The following is a 19,582-nucleotide window of genomic DNA, read 5'->3' as shown; positions in this document are numbered from 1 at the left end:
CTTGTCTCAGTCAGACGGGTCATTCCATGAATTTTGTCCATCACAGTTCCATTTTGAAACAAAATCTTTATAAAGGGTATTTTTAAAATTTTGCTTGTGGGTGCTATAAGAGGCAACCTAAAAGGTGCTTTTGTGGATTAACTAAAAGGCCCCACTTTGAAATCACTCGCTGTCCTGGAGAAAAAGAGCCCAAACTCACCAGTCCACATTGTTGCTGCTCTGTTCCAGTAGTAAACTAATAACTTCTCTAGAACGAACTCCCACAGAGACAATGACTTAATTAATAGTTATTCTTTATTTGTGTTTAGTATTCCTGTATCTTTTACAAAACTAAAAACTAGAAGAATATGCATGTACATTACAGAATAGTTTGTACACACTCCACTAGTAAATAGTATGCACTTGGTAAGATTATTTCTGTATATTGGAAAACATTCTAAAACAGTCAACTAAAGTTTTACGCTACAGAAATATGTTTGTAGTGATTGATTTATGTGAACTTTTACCTTTCACATGAACATGTGTACAAATACTTACGAAAAGGAAAGGAGGCCAGGAGTTTGGCCTAGTGGTAGAGTGCTTGCCTAGCATGCATAAAGACCTGGGTTCAATTCCTCAGTACCACATATACATAGAAAAAAGTTGGAAATGGTGCTGTGGCTCAAGGGGTAGAGTTCTAGCCTTGACAAAGCCCAACGACAGTGCTTAGGCTCTGAGTTCAAGCCCCAGGACTGGCCAAAAAAAAAAAAGGGAAAAAATTGTTGGAATCTTTTGTAATAGGATGTATTCATGAATTGTTTATGAAATTAAAGGAAATCTAAGTCTGATGGGGTGATTCATACCTATAATGTCAGCTACTCAGCTACTAACTTTACCCATTTTAACAAATGATTCAAGTGTGGTGCCACATGTTTGTATTCCTAGCTATGCAGGAAAGATCAAAGAGTGAAGATACTCTGGGCAAAATCTCTAAGCCTTACCTGAGAAATAACCGTAGATGTGATAAAAGTGCAATTATCCTGCCTAAAATATATGAGCATTCCATCAAAATTTCCAAAAGCATGGTGAAATAAAATCTATCAAACTGAGAAAGGACACCGAAGGAGATATAAGAAGAAAAGTCAGAAGTTTGCTTTTCATTAAATTTGGAACAAAACTCTCAAGTACTTAAAAATAATTCTTTGCTATAATTTTTATTCACAATAATTGATTTAGCAGGTTTCACAATACTCTTCTTATTTCTCTGAAGCTTTGAAGCTTCATAGCTTCAGCTTTGAAACAGGATTACTAAAGATTCCTAAGAAGAGATCAAAATCACAATTAGTATCTCCCCTCCCACAAAATAGCAGGGACTACAGAAAACGTTCAGCCATGATTTTCCTTTATATAGCAAGAGGCTGATTTAAGGAAGATTGCTTGGGGGTGCCAGTGGCTCACACCTGTAATCCCTAAGCAGGAACTAAGATCTGAGGGTCAAGGTTCAAAGTCAACCCTGACAGACAAGTCCAAGAGACTTTTATCATCCATCAATTCACCAGCAAAAAGTTGCAATGAGGATGTGGCTCAAGTGGTATAGTACCAGCTTGAGAGAAATAGTGCAGAGATCCTGAGTTCAAGCTCCAGCACTGGAACACACACACACACACACACACACACACACACACACACACACACACACACACAGACATTGTTGTCTGGGAAGGTGAAGCATTTCATATCCCCAAAAGAGAGTTTGTGAGACAGGCTCTTGTTTATTTATTTATTTATTTATTTATTTTTATTTTTTCTTTTTTTAAATTGTAATTAATAAAAGGGCTACATGATATTTGCCAGATACAAGGTGCATTAATTCACGTACATTGATACTCTTTCACATGTCTTGGTACCCATTACCTCCCCCCCAACCCCCCGCCCCCATCTTGGTTTCCCCCCCTTCCCTATCAAATTTCAAATAACCAAATACAAATAAATTCAATATATCAGATAACAAAGTGAGATACTGTAACAATATGAGATACCCAAGGGACACAAAGGAGATTAGAGATAACATAGTACATTAAGGACAACAATCATTCGTTATATGGATTTTGTTTCAATATCCTGGACGTCCTTTCAATTAGCTTCATACTATATGGCCTATGTATCAAGGTTTTGCTCTATTGCAGATCTCTGCTAGTAGAGCCCAAGGTTTCTATTGATTATGACAAATGAGGGAAACCATTGAGCCTAAGTTCCTTTGAGTCTGGCTTACTTCACTTAACATGATCTTTTCTAAGTGGCCAGGAGGGATCACTACTACACTGTTGTGGGAGTGCAAACTTATTCAACCACTATGGAAAGCAGTATGGCAGTGCCTCAAAAGGCACTCCTCTATGACCCAGCAATTCCACTACTTGGCATTTACCCAACCATCCAGAATCTAGGGCATACTAAATCCACTAGCACAACAATGTTCATTGCAGCACTATTCACCATAGCAAAGATATGGAACCAACCTAGATGTCCCTCATTTGATGAGTGGATCAACGAGTTGTGGTATTTGTACACAATGGAATTCTATGCTGCTGTCAGGCTCTTGTTTTTAGCAGCAGGAAAAACTGTTGCTTTCATCACTAGACTTATAGCTAGAAGTCTAACAGGATGGCTCCCACAGAATCCATATAATTTTTTTTATCCATAAAACTTTAAAATCCATACATTTTTTTTGCCAGTCCTGGGGCTTGAACTCAGGGCCTGAATACTGTCCTTGGGCTTTCTCAAGGCTAGAGCTCTACCACTTGAGCCAAAGTGCCACTTTCAGCTTTTTTTCTGTGTATGTGGTACCAAGGAATCAAACCCAGGGCTTCATGCATGCTAGGCACTCCCCCACAAGGCCATGCTCTCAGTCCCATAACAATCTCACAACCATCTGTTTATAATTTATCTTATTCACACACATTAGTTGTACAAAAGGGATTTCACTGGAACACTTCCATAGGTACATCTGATATGTCTCACCAACTGCACCCCCTCTGCCATTCTCCTTTATCCCTCTACTCTCTCCTTACAGCACTGTCAACAAGATTCACTCTATTTTTACACAGGCAAACCAAATAACTTAGCCATATTTGCCCTTGTTCACTCTCTCCATTCACCCTCCCCTGTTGTCTCCCTACAGAGCCTGTTTTACTCCTGTCATTCAATTTCTGAGGGTAGACGTTAACTGTCCCCAAAGGATCCGTGTAACCCTCTTTAAAAATGACTCAGCTTGAAACGTGCCAACACCAGAGTGCAAAGCCATCTTAAAATAGTCTTGGTCAAGAGGGAACTTTGTGCTTCCCTTTCCTCTCCAGCTCAGGCGCTCCAATGGTGGTCAAAAACAGCTGAGAATGTGGGAGGCGGTAATGGGAGAGGTCGGTTTTGCTGCCTTGGGTCTTTGCGGAGGTATGTGGCAGGCCTGCGCGTCTGCAACTGGGGAAAGCACTGACAGGGGAATCCTTTTTGGTTTTCATGTTCGTTGTGCTGATGCTGGAGACTTGAACTCAGGACCTAGGCTTCTCACTAGGACCTAGTTTTTTCGCTCAAGGATGGTTTGCTCTATCACTTCAGCCATAGCCCCCACTTCCTACTCTTTTTTAGGTGGTGAATTGGAGATAATCTCATGGACTTTCCTATCCTGGCTGGCTTCTAACCCAGTCCTTAAATCTCAGCTTCCCCAGTAGCTGTGATTGCAAGCATAAGTTATGAAAAGATGTATTAATTAACATAATGGGCTGGGCTTCGGAATTTTGGCCTTCTAGACTGTGCAGTGTGTTTGAAAGCAGTGATTGGATTTTTAAAAAATAATATCTAAGCATGAAGGGGAAGGCTAAGAAGAACCTGGATAATATTCCAAGGGTCCAGGGAAGAAATGCTTTTTTTGAGTATAGTTTTCTGATGGAGAGTGGGAAATAAGGATCTTAGAACCAGTGATCAGGCTCCATTTCTGTGCTTTTGACAGTTTTCTCACTGTTTGGCTTCATGTGCAAGTCCTTGAACATGTTAAAAGTTCTTTTCTATTTATTTAAAAATACTTTCTCCTGCTGAGTACGGATTGATCTCGCCTGTAATCCTACTCAGGAGGCTGAGATCTGAGGGTCACTGCTCAGAGCCTGTCTGGGCAGGAAAGTCTATGAGACTCTTAGTTTTAAGTAACCACCAAAACGAGAGCTGAACTAGAGCTGTGGATCAAGTGGCAAAGTGCTAGCTTTGAGCTGAAAAGGCTCAGGGACAGTGCTGAGTTCCCAAGTTCAAGCCTCGGACTAACAACAAAAAAAATATCCAAGAACGAACAAAAATACTTTCTCCTCTCAACATTATGTTTTAGCTATGGTGGTCACAATCATGCTCTATCACCAACACACACCCACAAATTCTCTCCTCTATGGCCAGTGTTAAACTCTCTCTCTTTCTTTCTTTTTCTCTCTCTCATGCCAATCTTGAGGTTTGAACTCATGACCTCCTGTTCTTGCTCTGCTTCTACTGTTCAAAGTTGGTGCTCTACCACTTGAGCCACACCCCCACTTCCAGCTTTTTGCTGGTTAATCAGCGATAACAGTTTCTCAGATTTTTTGTTGCTAAGATTACAGGCCACCTGGCTACAATCATAAACATCTTGACTTTAGCAGTGAGAATTTGGTTTCTGATCCTAAAATTTCCAGTGACCAATCTCTATAGAAACCGTGATTGGTAGAAGTAATGCATCTATGATGAAGATACTGATCTTAGAGTACTTGTACAGATTGCTCTTCTGGGAGGACTAGAGGTTCTGGCAATGATAGCTTTTGCCTCTACTGTGAGAAAAAGTATTCTGTTAAACTAAAGTGTAATTGGTATTGTGTTGATATTTCCTGGAATTATTTGCCTCAATTGTAACTATTATCTGTTTTGGGGTTATTTTTAATTTTGCCAGTCCTGTGGCTTGAACTCAGGGCCTGAGCACTGTCCTTGGGCTTTCTTGAGGCTAGCGCTCTACCACTTGAACCACAACACCATTTCTGGCTTTTTCTATGTATGTGGTACTGAGGAATTGAATCTGGATCTTCATGCATGCTAGGCAAGCACTTTACCACTAGGCCAAACTCCAGACCCTGTAACTATTATCTGTACTGCTTGTTAGCAGCAAACCATGTTAGGGAGCTAAATCTTGTGTTGAAGAAGTAAAATAATAAACTGTAATCACTGTGAAAAAAAAGAAAGAAAAGTAAAGCTTTGACAGGAATTAAAGAATGGACCCCTTTCTAAGCTTGGTAATCAACTGTCGACTGTGAGTCTATCTCTTCGAGACAAGGAGGAGGGACTGCGACAACTGGAATAAAAACCCAGCCAGCTGCCCTGCTCTGCCCTGCTCTGTGCCTATCTCTCTCTGAATAGAGAAACGGCATCGCATGCTTTTGTGCAAAAGGAAATTACCTTGATAAAATTTCTTAAATCTTTCATGTGTCTCTTCATTTCTGACACTACTATGACACTTGCAAAAGTATCCTTGCAAGATTAATGTTTCCAAGCAGGGCATGGCTAGCTCATGCCAATAAATGCCAATAATCCTAGCTACTCAGAAGGCTAAGACCTGAGGATCAAGTTAAAAGACAGTGAGATGCCTATCTCCAATTAACAACCAACGAGCCAGAAGGGGAGCAGTGGTTCAATTTGTCGATGGCCTACCTTGGGTGAAAAGCTGAAGCATAGCACCCAGGCTTTGAGTTCAAGTCCCAGCATTGGCATACATACACATAAAATGAATGCTTTGGTTGTAAAGCTAAAGCACATTTTTTACCTATATAGTCTTATTGCTATAGTACATACTTATATTCCTAGAATGATTAGGATAAGTCATATATGCACTTTTATTTTTTTTGCCATTTCTGGGCTTGAACTCAGGGCCTGAGCACTGTCCTTGGGCTTTTCTCAAGTCTAGCACTCTACCACTTGAGCCACAGCACCATTTCTGGCTTTTTCTATGTATGTGTTACCAAGGAATTGAACCGAGGCCTTTGTGCGCGCTAGCCAAGGACTTTATCACTAGGCCTAACTCCTGGCCCCGTATATATACTTTTAAAAACAGCTTTATTAGCTTGGTTACAGGATCATGTCTGTAATCCTAGCTACTCAGGAGGCTGAACTATGAGGATTGCAGTTGATGTCAACCTAGGCAGGAAAGTCCGTGAGACCTTTATCTCCATGTTGCTTAAAGTGGTAGAATTCTGGTCTTGAGCTAAAGAGCTCAGCAACAGCACCCAGTTCCTTAGTTCAAGCCCCACAACCGACTAAAAAACTCCAGCTTTATTGAGATGCAATTCATATATTATAACATACTCTTATTTTAGTTTACAGTTGCATAGGTTTTCATAAACTCGTGGTTATGTACTTTTCACCACAAAGACTTTTAAATTTTTGTCATTCCAAAAAAGTGTCCCAAACCTTTTAGCTGCCATTTCCTATTCTATCTCCTAATCTCTAATAACCACTAATTTATTTTCTGTCAGTATAGAATTTTCTACATAGGACATTTCATATAAACAAAATAGGGATGTGTTGTTTATTATAGTTTCATTCACCTAACCAAACACTTTCAAGGTTCAGTTTTGTAGCTTGTATCAGATCTCATTCCTTTTCATTGCTGAGTAATATTTTATGAACTGGGCATGCCACAGATTATCCATTCATTAACCCATGAAACACTTAGGTTGTGAGTAATGTTACTGTGAACTTTTGTGTTCTAGTTACTGGTACAGATGATTTCACACAGGCCTATATATAGAAGGTGTGGATCATGTAGCAACTTATTTAACTTAATGTCACTTATTGAGAAAGTTCTAGAGTATTTTCCGGAGATGTACCAGTGTACATTTTCTCCAGTAATGTATAAAAGTCTTGAATTTTCTAACCTCCTAACCATCATTTGTCTAATTTCAATCCTACTGACTTTAAAATGATATCTAATTTTTTAAAATTTTCCCAGTGACTAATACTGTTAACAATCCTTTCATGTGCTTCTTTCTCTTTTATGTAATCTTTGTGAAATTCTTTGGGAACTTTTTCCAACTTTTAATTGCTTATCTTTTCTTTTGAATTCAAAGCTTCATGCTTTCACTTGAGCCATATTCCTGGGTTCAGCCATTTCTGTCCAGGCTGGTCTGGCGTCCATCCTCCTATTTCTACCGCCTAAGTAGCTGGGATTACATGTATGTGCCACCATGACAGACCTTCTCTTTTTTTCTTTTGCTCTCTTTTTCTTCTTCAGTTTTGCCCTTTTCTTCTTGTTTGCTAGCTTTCAATTTCTCTTCCTTTTTTTCACTTTTGAGACAATATCTATCTTCATACCCCTAAACTTGCAATCTTTTCCCTTCAGCTTCCTCAGTGCTTTGGTTACAGATGCCATCACCTGTCACCATTCTTTATCTATTCTGATTAAGAGATCAGTACCAACCCTTTCTCCTCCTCCTTCCTCTCCTCCTCCTCCTCCTTCTCCTCCTCCTTCCTCTCCTCCTCCTCCTCCTTCTCCTCCTCCTCCTCCTCCTCTTCCTCCTTTGTAAGTCCTGTGGCTTGAACTCTAGGCCTGGGTGATGTTCCTGAGCTCTTCAGCTCAAGGCTATTGCTCTACCATTTGAACCATAGCACCAGTTCCTGTTTTCTGGTGGTTAATTGGAGATAAGGGGCTCACCAGCTTTCATGTCCAGTCTTGTTTTGAACCGTGATCCTCAGATCATAGTAGCTAGAATTACAAGCCTGAGTTACCAGTGCCCAGTTTAGTACCAGCTTTTCTTTAGTTCATAAATGTTCTACTACTTTTCCATCTTTTTTTCTATTGTGTATTTTACACATTTTAGATAGTTTCTATTTCTTTTTTTTTCTTTTTGTCAGTCCTGGGTTTGAACTCAAGACCTGAGTCCTTGGGTTTTCTCAAGACTAGAGCTTGACCACTTCCACCACAGCACCACTTCTGACTTTTTTCTATGTATGTATGTGATACCGAGGAATGGAACCCGGTTCTTCGTGCATGCTAGGCAAGCACTCTAGGCCAAACTCCCGGCCCTGACAATTTCTTTCTTTCTTTCTTTTTTTTTTTTTTTTTTTTTGCCAGTCCTGGGCTTGAGCTCAGAGCCTGAACACTGTCCTTGGACTTTCTCAAGGCTAGAGCTCTAGCACTTGAGCTTCAGCACCACTTCTGGCTTCTTTTTCTATGTATGTGGTACTGAGGAATCAAACCTGGGTCTTTGTGCATGCTAGGCAAGCTCTTTACCACTAGGCCAAACTCCCAGCCTGACAATTTCTATTTCTATGTTCTTCCATCTATTATCTTATTCTTCTGCGATGTCTTCTTGCAGTTTATTCTATCCACTTTATTACTTTAACCTGACATTGTAGAACTTATACATGTCCAACCTTTCATTAAACTCACTGAATTACGGAGTATAGTTATAATGTTTGAAATACATATTTAAATATTTCTATCACCTAAAATTTCTGAATAAGTTTCTATGAAGTTTCTTCTCATGATGAGGCCAGTATTTCCCTTCTCATTGGCATATCTGATCATTTTTATTACTGTTTACCACACAGTATGATTTTACTTTGTTGTATAAAATGAATTATTTTGTTTTCCTGGTCAAAAGTCTTAAACTTTGTTTTTGTGATCTAGTTAAGTTACATGGAAGCAACTTGATCCTTGTGGATCAAATTTTGTTAGATGATACCAGAGTATCATTCACTCTAGGACCAATTTTGCCCTACTTATGATGCAAAACTTTGCTGAGGACCATTCTTCTTTCTGTGTGAATTATGATATTTGCCATCGGAGTCCTGAAAACAGGAAGTGATTTAAAAAATTATTACCATGGTTTGTTGCACAAAGAGGTTTTATTGTGATGCATGTAATGTACCAGGATCATATTAACCACAGGAGCTATTCCTTCTCCTATATGATTGTACCTGAGTATCAAGCCTTTAAAGTTTTTGGATGTCCTGTAGTTCTCGCACACATATGCACTGATTTGCCTTCATCTAAACACCTCTCCAAGCTTCTACTTTCCTCTGTACTTTTACCCTTCCAATTCTCAGCCCTGAATCTGGGAAATTTCTAGAGTTGTTCTCTTTGTGACAAAAGCTGGATACTCACATAGGCAGCAAGTTGCAGTGTAAAGTTGGCTCCCTATATTCTTTTTTTTTTTTTTTTTTGTCGGTCATGGGGCTTGAACTCTAGGCCTGCATACTGTCCCTTAACTCTTCAGCTCAAGGCTATCGCTTAGCACTTGAGCCATTGGAGATGAGAGACTCATGAACTTTAGTGCCCACACTGGCTTTGAACTGTGATCCTCAGATTTCAGCATCCTTAGTAGCTAGGATTATAGTCATGAGCCAGAGGCACCTGGCTTATTGTCTTTCTTTCAGATACCATTATCTTCTTTTTCCTTAAGTTCCGTTTGTTTGTTTGTTTGTTTGTTTGTTTTTGCCAGTCCTGGGCTTGAGCTCAGGACCTGAGCACTGTTCTTGGACTTTCTCAAGGCTAGAGCTCTACCACTTGAGACTCAGCACCACTTCCAGCTTTTTTCTATGTATGTGGTACCAAGGAATCGAACCTGGGTGCATGCTAGGCAAGCACTCTACCACTAGGCCAAACTCCTGGCCTTATTTGGTGTTTTATTTTGGCATTGGGAAAGGAACCAAGGGCCTTACCCAGACTAGGCAAGCCTTCTACACTATTAAGCTGCATGACAATGGAAATAATCAACAATAAAGTGATAATTCACAGAAAAGAAAAGAATTTGTGGATACCCAAATAATACATAGCAAAGAATGTAAGAAACCTTATACATCTGGTAAGGGTTAATGTAAAAAAAAATTAGGTATTAAAATGTTTCAATAGCTAGAAAAATATAATGACTAAAATATGGATTAAAGGAAGCAGAGCTATGGCTGAAGTGGAGGAGCACCAGAATTGAATGTAAAAAGGGAGGGACAAGCCGAGCACAGTGGCTCTCACCTGTAATCATGGCTACTCAAGAGGCTGAGATGAAGATTGTGGTTCAAAGCCAGCCGGGGCACTAAAGAGACCTTGAGTCTCTTATCTCCAATTAACCACTAGATAATGAGAAGTGAGGCAGTGGCTCCCGGGGTAAGGAAGTAGTCTTGAGCTGAAGAGCTCAGGGACAATGCCCAGGCCCAGAGTTCAAGCTCCATAACCCACCAAAAAAAAAAAAAAATGAAGGGACAGAGCTCAGGCCCTAATTGAAACCCCGTTATACCCCCAAAACATACGAATTGATGAGGGCCTTGAATAGATGATTCCTTTCTAAAGAACACATCAAATAATCCACATGCATATGAAAAAATCATCAAGGAAATTCAAATCAAAATCAAATGCAAAATCATACCTTGTACCTATTACAATGACTAATAGCAGAAAGACCAGTATCAGTGAGGAAGTAAAGAAAAGGGAACTCTCGCATGTTGTGGTAGGAATGTAAATTAGTACAACCATTATGAAAACCAGCTTAGAGTTTCCTCAAAACATTAAAAATTGGGCGAGGTGTCGGTAGCTCACACCTGTGATCTTAGCTATTCAGGAGAATGTAAGGATCGCAGTTCAAAGTCAGGCAGGAAAGTCAATGTGCAAGTAAGCACCAAAAATAAAAAAAATATATTTGTATTGGTAATTAAAGACATCTGCACTCTTTTGGGGGGGGCAATTATTCAGCCTTTAAAAGAATGAAATTCTATGTGTAATCACATAGTTAGGGCTGGAGGATATGATTCAAGTTAGATAAGTGAAACACAGAAAAAGGAATGAAGAATGATCTTGCTTAGCTGGAGAGTGTAGCAAAGTCATAATCATGAAGGAGTGATGGTGGGTGGAATATATTGTAAATACATGTGGAGATGGAATGATAAGTCCCCTCTCCTAGAACTAATAGGAACCAACACAAAAAGTTTTGTTTTTTTTTTAAATGTCAAACTCACAGAAACAGAATAAACCTTTCACTAGGATTTTGGGGGAACTGAGGACACAGTGTGTACCATTGTAATCAGGAGCAATAATTTCCAGGTATGTATTGTTCATCAAAATTTTGTAAGATTTTCAGTACCTTCATCACAATAAAACAAATATGTTAACATATGCTGTATAGCTTGATTCAATTCATTCCGCCATGTACCCACATGGCAAAACTTCATTTTACTCCATATGTGTATACAGTTTTTACTTCTTAATTAAAAATCCAATCAACATTGTGTGTCAATCCTTAGCAAAAAGAGGACTTGGATATGAAATAAACATGACAGTTTTCTTCCTTCCTTCCTTCTTTCCTTCCTTCCTTCCTTCTTTCCTTCCTTCTTTCTTTTCCCTATGCTGTATGATTTGGATATACTTAAGATTTGGGGCTTCTAATTCAGAGTAAATAAAAGTTTGGCTAGAAGTACAATACATTAAAGGACATTCAACCTTTCATTCTCATTTAATTAGGGTATAGACTTACGTTGCTTTGCATTATTGATGATTTCTTTGTAAAATAAATGAGGCAACATTTAGGAATCTTATCAGTTGGCATATCTTGACAGTCTTTTTGACATTTCAAGGTTATTATTCATTGACATTATGATATATTGTGTAGTTTTATTTTAATATTTAGTTTAAGGACTCTGATAAAGAGACTATGATGAAACTCAGGAGCACTTTTCACCTAAAAGACAAATACTGTGATTGCTCTTTACATATACTCTGAAATCAAGAACAATACAAGCATCTAAGCATACAAGAATTTAAATCAAAAGTGCAAAAGGTTTACATCCACATCTGAAGTATGTCTCATATAACCTTGGCTTTTGATGTCTATAATTTTCTATTGGATTAGAAGTTATTCATTTGGGTGCAATAAAGAAACTCCAATCTAATCTTCCACTCATAATTGGAGTTTTCTGAAAGCACACAGTAAAAGTATCAAAGTTGCAGGGTGTCATTAGTCCCATTCTTTTGAATGTTAGGAAGCTGAAAACTCTGTTTGAAATTATTAGAAGACAAGTTTTTTTTTTCAGATGGTTGTAAGAGAAGATGCATATGTGAGGGCTCACGCAAAGGGCATTATTTAAAAAAGAAATTTTCTAGCCACCCAGATCTTAGGGTATAGTGCTGCCCATTCAAGGATAGAGAATCCACCATCTGTATGATTATTTTTACATCTGAACTTAAAAATATATATATATACACCAGGGAGACTCAAAACTTTCAGGGTCATTTGCCCAGCATGTAGTGGAATGTCCTGTGTAACAGATTCCAATTAATATGACCATGTTCAATGGCCCTGTGTCACCAATAACGTATCACTTCTTTCCACTTGGCTTTATGTAGCATTTCTTTGTTGCTGCTGCCACCATGTCTATCTTCCCTTTGATAAAAATTTCAGTTACCCCAGAGAGAAGCTTTCAACTTTATTAAGCATTGAAGTCTACACATTTGTTCTTTTTTAGAAGAACAGATCAAAAGCTCTTTCTAAGGAAGTAATCTGGTAAATTAGGATGGGCCTTGTGGACTTTGGCAATAATGTTTTTCTGTAATTGATACCTAAGAACTTGTACCAACTGACTAGACTATTATGAACTTTTTAGCATTTAACAAAAGTTTTTTTTAATCTTTTTTTTCCCTTTTTTAAAAAAGTAAATAGGATTCCTTGATTCTATTTAACAGGTTCTTTAGCCTGCTGTGCTCTTTTGGATGTGGTTAGGAAAACCTCAATGTAGGATTAGTGAGGGGGAACTGATAAGATAAAAAGCAATTAGATCATCAAGTTGTGGTATAGAGAAAAACTTGTGCTTTCCAGTTCCATCTCTGGCATTACCTCACTAGAAAAACTTGAGAAGATACTTAATTTTCCTGGGCCAGAATTTCCTCTTCTATGAGAGGAAGAGTGGATTAGATGAGAAGGAAGATGTCTGAAATTCTCTAATTCTAAACATTGGGCAGATTATAACCTCTTTTATTTGTACATAGTTATGTTTCCCTTGCATCTGCTAGTTTAATTCCATTCTATTCTGGCAATGGAAGAACATGACACTGTAACATCTGTGATTAGAAAAAGGTATGTTTGAAGTTTGGTTTAAACCAGAATACTACTTCCTCACAAAGTAGGCCAGACAAAATATTATTTCCTCCACAGTCAAAAACCATAGAACTTTGGCGGGGGGTGAGGGGGGGTGGAGGGTTGGGGGGGACCCACCAGACACTTTTGGAAAAAAACCGTTCTTATAAACACACATATACAACCCAGCACAGGTGGCTCATACCTGTAATCCTAGCCTCCTAGTTAGGAGGCTGAGATCTGAAGATCACAGTACAATCTCAGTCAAGGCAGACAAGTCTATGGGACTCTGGCCTTTGATCAACTACCAGAAAGTAAGAAGCAAAGGTGTAGCTCAAACATTAAAGCACTAGTCTTTTTTTTGGCCAGTCCTAGAGCTTGAATTCAGAGCCTGAGCACTGTCCTTGGATTTCCTCAAGGCTAACATTCTACCACTTGAGACACTGCACCACTTCTGGCTTTTTCTATATATGTGGTATATCAAGGAATCAAACCTGGGTCTTCATGCATACTAGGCAAGCACTCTACCACTAGGCCAAACTCTCTACCTAAACATTTTTAAACTGCAACCACAAGAGATCAGGTCAGAGCTGAGCCTTTCTTCAGTGTGCCAATAAGGCTAACACCACTAATATAGAGGCTCAACTGTTAGTAACTTTTTCTTGGGAGGTAGAGATTTAGAAGTCAAGTTACTGATCTAGACTTTTGGTATCTTGTTTATGCTATTAGACAATTTAGCTATTCTATATCCTTTTTCTTTATTTCTCTTTCTTTCTCCCACTGCCCTTTTCCCCTCCTTTCCTCTTCCTCCATCTGTCTGTCTGTCTGTCTGTCTGTCTACCAAGCAAATGCTTTGTTACTTAGGCCATCCCTCCAGATCACAGACATTACTTTTTTTTTCTTTCTTCTTTTTTCTATTTTTGTTGGTCCTGGGGCTTGAACTCAGGTCCTGGGCTCTGTCCCTGAGCTTCTCTGTGCTCAAGGCTAGCTCTCTACCAGTTGAGAGACAGCAGCACTTCCAGCCTTTTCTATTTATGTGGACTGAGGATTTGAACCCAGGGCATCATGCATGCTAGGCAAGCACTCTACCACTAGGCAACATTTCAAGACTAAATGTTACTTTTTATTGTGGGTCATGGGACTTGAACTCTGGGTCTGGGTGCTCTCCCTGAGCTCTTCAGTTCAAGGCTACTGCCTACCCCATGAGCCACAGTACCACTTCTCATTTTCTGGTGGTTAATTGGAGATAAGAGTCTCATAGATTTTTTTTCATATATTTTTATTGTAATTAATAGAAGGGTTACATTATATTCACCAGATAGAAGGTGCTTTACTTCACAAACATTGATACCCCCTCTTGTTATCCATAATGTACTATGTTATCTCATGGATTTTTTTAGTGCCTGAGCTGGCTTTGAACCTTGATCCTCAGCTCTCAGCCTCCTGAGTAGTTAGGATTACAGGACACGGTGCCTGGCTCCCTGAGCTTCTTTTTGCTTAAGGCTAGCACTCTACCACTTGATCCAAAGCACTACTTCCAGCTTTTTTTGTTGTTGTTTATGTGGTACTGAGAAATTGAATCCAAGGCTTCAAGCATTCTAGATAAGCGCTCTACCACCGAGCCACATTGCCGGCCCTTAATTATCTCTTAAAGATTGGAATTTTGTCATCACAATAAATATTACCTTTGTATTCCTTGGAGTTTCAGGCTTACTTTAATCATTAATTGCAAAAATCTGCCAAATGCTCACTCTGAAAACCATCATTTCTCAGCTTGTTTTTCAAGGAAAAATATTCCATGAGAGCATTAAGCTAGGAATTAGGGATGTAGCTTAGTGGTAGAGCAATTGCTTAGCATGCACTAAATCCAGAGTAATTACCATAGCACCTCAAAAACGACACAAAATGGAGCTGGAGGTGGTGGCTCATGCCTGTAATCCTAGCTACTCAGGAGGCTGAGATTTGAGGATCAAGTCAGCCTTGGCACTAAAGACTGTGAGACTCTTATCTCCAGTTAACCACTAGAAAACTGGAAGTGAGACTGTGGCTCGAAGGTAGGGTGGTAGCCTTGATCTGAAGGCTGAGGGACAACGCCCGGGCCCAGAGTCCAAGCCACACGACCTACAAACAAACACACAAAACCACAAAATGACACAAAAGAACAAAATAAAGCAAATACATATGCTGCTTCCTTCCTTCCTTCCTTCCTTCCTTCCTTCCTTCCTTCCTTCCTTCCTTCCTTCCTTCCTTCCTTCCTTCCTTCATTTATCTGTTTATTTATGGCTAGTCTTGGGTCTTAGACTCAGGGCCTGGGTGTTGTCCCTGAGCTTTATTGCTCAAGACCATTGTTCTAGAACATGAGCCATGGCTTTAATTCTGGCTTTTCTGGTCATTAGTTAGAAATAGGAATCTCACTGGCTTTCCTACTCAGGCTGGCTTTGAACTGAGAGCCTCAGAACTCAGCCTCCTGAGTAGGTAGGATTACAGGCATGAGCCACTGGTACCTAACAAGCTGGTTCTCCATTTGTAACTGCGTTGCTTTAGGTTGGTTTCCTAGAAACATCCACCTTATTTCAGCATGCAACATAAATATGCATAAGTTTGTATAATTATGCAGACTTCTTAGAAGGGATAGTAGAGAACATTGTAGCATGCATATTATACTTGGAAATTGTTTGACTACGGGATATGATTCAAATGGCACAGTGCCTGCCTAGAAAGCCTCTGAGTATTCAAATCCCATTATTTTTAAAAAAGGAGAAATAATTGTTGTAGTAGAGGTCAATATTAAAATAGTCTTGATTTTTCCTTTTGATTATCAAAACCATGGGCCAACTTCTCATTTTTTCCTTACCCATAAAATTGCCTGATCAGAAATAAAGATTATACTGTAATCTATTACTATTTGTATTATTATTGTTATCACTGGTCATACTGAGATTTTAACTCATAGCCTCATGATTGCTAGATTGGTGCTCTACCACTTGAGCCACTCCAGTCCTGCTTTTTGCTGGTTGTTCTGGAGATGGAGTCTAGCAAACTTTTTGCCCAGGTTTGTTGTGAATAGATATATACTCACAAATAGTGGGTTTGGAGCACATAGAAGGTGCATTTTTAGTTTTCTGAGGCACCTATCCCCTAGACTAATTTCCACAGAGGCTTGACTAATTTACATTTCTTTCAGCAGTGGACAACAATTTATTGCTCCTCCATACCATTTTTCTTCCATGCTAACATTTGTTTGTTTATTTATTTATCTATTTATTAATTCCTTATTGTCTTATTGAGGATTGCTATTCTGACTTGGGTGAAGTGGGATCTCATTGTAGTTCAGATTTTTATTTTCCTGATAGCTAAGGAAATTAAACATAGTTTCATATATTTGTATTTCAATAAAGTACAAATGCCCAATAAATGTTCATTACATTTGTCACTTACTGGTTAGATTATTTGTTACTTTGGTGTTTAATTTTTGTGTTATATATGCGTTCTAGAAATCCTTTCAGAATAATATCTAGCAAAGGCCTTCACTTCGTTGATTATTTCTTTTTTTCTGTAGAGGAGCATTTTAATTGATACAGTCAACTCTTTGTCAGCTCTTAGTCTCACTTTTTAAATTATTGGAGTTCTACAGAATGTCAATACCTGGGCCTGTATATTGAAATTTTTTTCTGTGTCTTTTTCTAGTAGTTTCAATGCTTTAGGTTTTACTTTCAGGTATCTGAGCCATTTTGAGTTAATTTTAGTAAAGGGCTAAAGACAAGCGTTTACTTTCAGTCTTCTGTATGTGGATACTTGTCTTCCCTGTACCACTTCCTAATGTATATTTTTGGTGCCTTTATCAAGAATCAGATGGCAGCTACTACTTTTGCTTTTTTTTTTTTTTAACCAGTCTTGTGGCTTGAGCTCATGTCTGGGAGCTGTCCTTAAGACGAACGCTCTATGCCACTTCCTACTTTTTTTTAGAGATAAGAGTGTTTTCTGCCTGGATTGGCTTCAAACTGAGATCCTTACATTTCAGCTTCTTGAGTAGCTAGGATTATAGCATGATCCCTCACTGGTGCCTGGCTTTCCCTTATTTCTGAATCTTTTCACTCTGTTTCATTGATCTATTTATCTGCTTTCTGTTCTGGTACCATATTTTTTTCATTTCTATGAATCTATAGTACTATGTGAAGTCAGATATTATAATACCACTAGCACTGTTACTTTTGTACAGGAATGATTTGGCCATTTAGGATCCTTATATATATATATATATATATATATATATATATTTTATTGTAATTAATAGAAGGGTTACATGATATTTGCCAGATAAATGGTGCCTTAATTCCCACACATTGATACCCTTTCACATGTCCAGGATCCTTTTTAATTCCAAATTAATTTTGGGATTTTCCCTTATGCCTGTGAAGAATGTCATTGGAGTTTTGAAGGAGATTGCATGAAGTTGATATATTGTTATTAATAGTATTGTCTGACATGAACAAGATCTTTCCATCTTCTAGTGTCTCCTATCATTTCTTCTGGAAACCATTTCTAGGGTAGATTTTCTTGCTTTCCTAACTAAGAAGTGGGAATTTGAACTAATTGTAGTTAGTGCTCAGAAAACAGAACATAGTTTCTTTCTTTTTGCTGTATTTGCTTCTTATTTTCAAGGTGAGATAATAAATTAACTTTAAGAAATTCTTGATATGGTCTAAGGACAAATTCCACATACTCAGTTCTGCTTCATAAGTCTTCATGCTACTGCCTAGCTATGGAACTCAGTGGTTTTCAAAGAGCCAGTCCTGAGGCTTGAACTCAGGGCCTGAAATTTGTTCAAAACTGGTGCTCTACCACTTGAACCGCAGCTACCATTTTAGTGGTTGATTGAAGAATCTCATAGAATTTCCTTCCCAGGCTGGCTTTTAACTGTGATCCTCAGATTTCAGCTTCCTGAAGAGCTAGTATGACAGATACAAGTCACTGGCATCCAATCTTTTTTTCTGTTTAAACACCATACACATGGCTCAATCATTATATAGCCTGTTTATAGGATGATTTTGAATGTAAACTGTTCAAAGACCAGAATTATACAATTTGCTATTTTTTTTTTTTTTTTGCCAGTCCTGGACTTGAGCTCAGGGCCTGAGCACTGTCCTTGGACTTTCTCAAGGCTAGAGCTCTACCACTTGAGCCTCAGCACCACTTCCGGCTTTTTTCTATGTATGTGGTACCATGCTAGGCAAGCACTCTACCACTAGGCCAAATTTCCGGCCCCAGCGTCTGGCTTTTTTGATGGTCAATTAGAGATAAGAGTCTAACATAAGCCGGGGTGCAGTGGCTCACGTCTGTAACCCTAACTACTCAGGAGACTGAGATCTGAGGATCAAAGTTCAAAGCCAGCCAAGGCACAAAAGGACCCAATATTTTTTTTGCCAATTAACCTCTAGAAAATGGGAAGTGGGGCCTGGCTCAAGGGCAGGGTCGTAGCCTTGAGCTGAAGAGCTCAGGGACAGTGCCCAGGCTGAGTTCAAGCCCCATGACCCACACAAAAAAAGAATCTAACGTATTTTCATGTCCCAACTGGCTTCAAACTATGATACTCAGTTCTCAGTTTCCGGAGTAGTTAGGATTATAGGCGTGAACCCTTAATGCCTAGCCCAAGACCAGTATTCTAAAACAAATATAGAGGTGAAAGGGAATCTCTTTTTCAAATATTATCATAATGGTCTTAAAAATTGAAGCTCAAAATAGTTTACATAGAATATGGTTTTGTTATGAAAATTAAAATATAAACCAATATTACATTGATGATTTCAAATATGATCTTTAAGGGGAAAATCTCCAATTCATTTTACCCTATCTCTGATGTGCTTGGGGTTTGAAAATTGTTTAAGAGCTAACCACATACAAGCAGATGAAGACAAAGTTCTTCCTCATTATCCTTATCAGAAATAAATTACCTGAGAATGTGAACATTCTTCCTAAGTACTGAAGAAATAATGCTAACAATTTATTCATGAAAACTGAAAATAAGATTTGAAAATTTAAAGAAGATAATCTTTGGGTTATATGAAAAGCTAATTATTTTTCTTCAACAGCTCTTAAGCTTCATTTTCCTCCAAGTTTAAATTCTTCCTAATCTTAGCAAACATTAGAATGCACGAATTTCACAGTACAGGTATAAAGAAAATTTGTCTTTGAATTTCCTATTTGACAGATTTGAAAATTGAATCATATTTTCAATGCAGTATGAAAAATATGCGTATAAAAGAACCCTAAGATGAACCCTAGAAATCTTTAGGAATCCTATTATAAACCACAGGAAAAAAATTCTGTTTTTAAATAATAATCAAAAATAAAAAATTAATAATAACAATTATTATTAGTTATTTTTAAATTTTATTTTCAGGGTGATGTACAAAGGGATTACATTTACAGATGTAATCAAATTACTTTTAATTTATCAAGTTATAATTGTTCTATATCCTTCTTTCTATTATAAA

General features: G+C 38.3%; 1 pseudogene; it reads left to right on the top strand.

The window, feature by feature from the left end:
* Positions 1–3,383: 3,383 nt before the first annotated feature.
* The window catches only part of LOC150068983 (tRNA wybutosine-synthesizing protein 3 homolog pseudogene), a 33,114-nt pseudogene continuing 16,915 nt past the window's right edge, over positions 3,384–19,582 (top strand).

Source organism: Megascapheus bottae, chromosome 1 (assembly GCF_031878675.1).
Source record: "Megascapheus bottae isolate mThoBot1 chromosome 1, mThoBot2.hap1, whole genome shotgun sequence".
NCBI lineage: Eukaryota > Metazoa > Chordata > Mammalia > Rodentia > Geomyidae > Megascapheus > Megascapheus bottae.
Note: the sequence above shows the minus strand (reverse complement) of the source record. Positions and strands in the feature narration are given on the sequence as shown.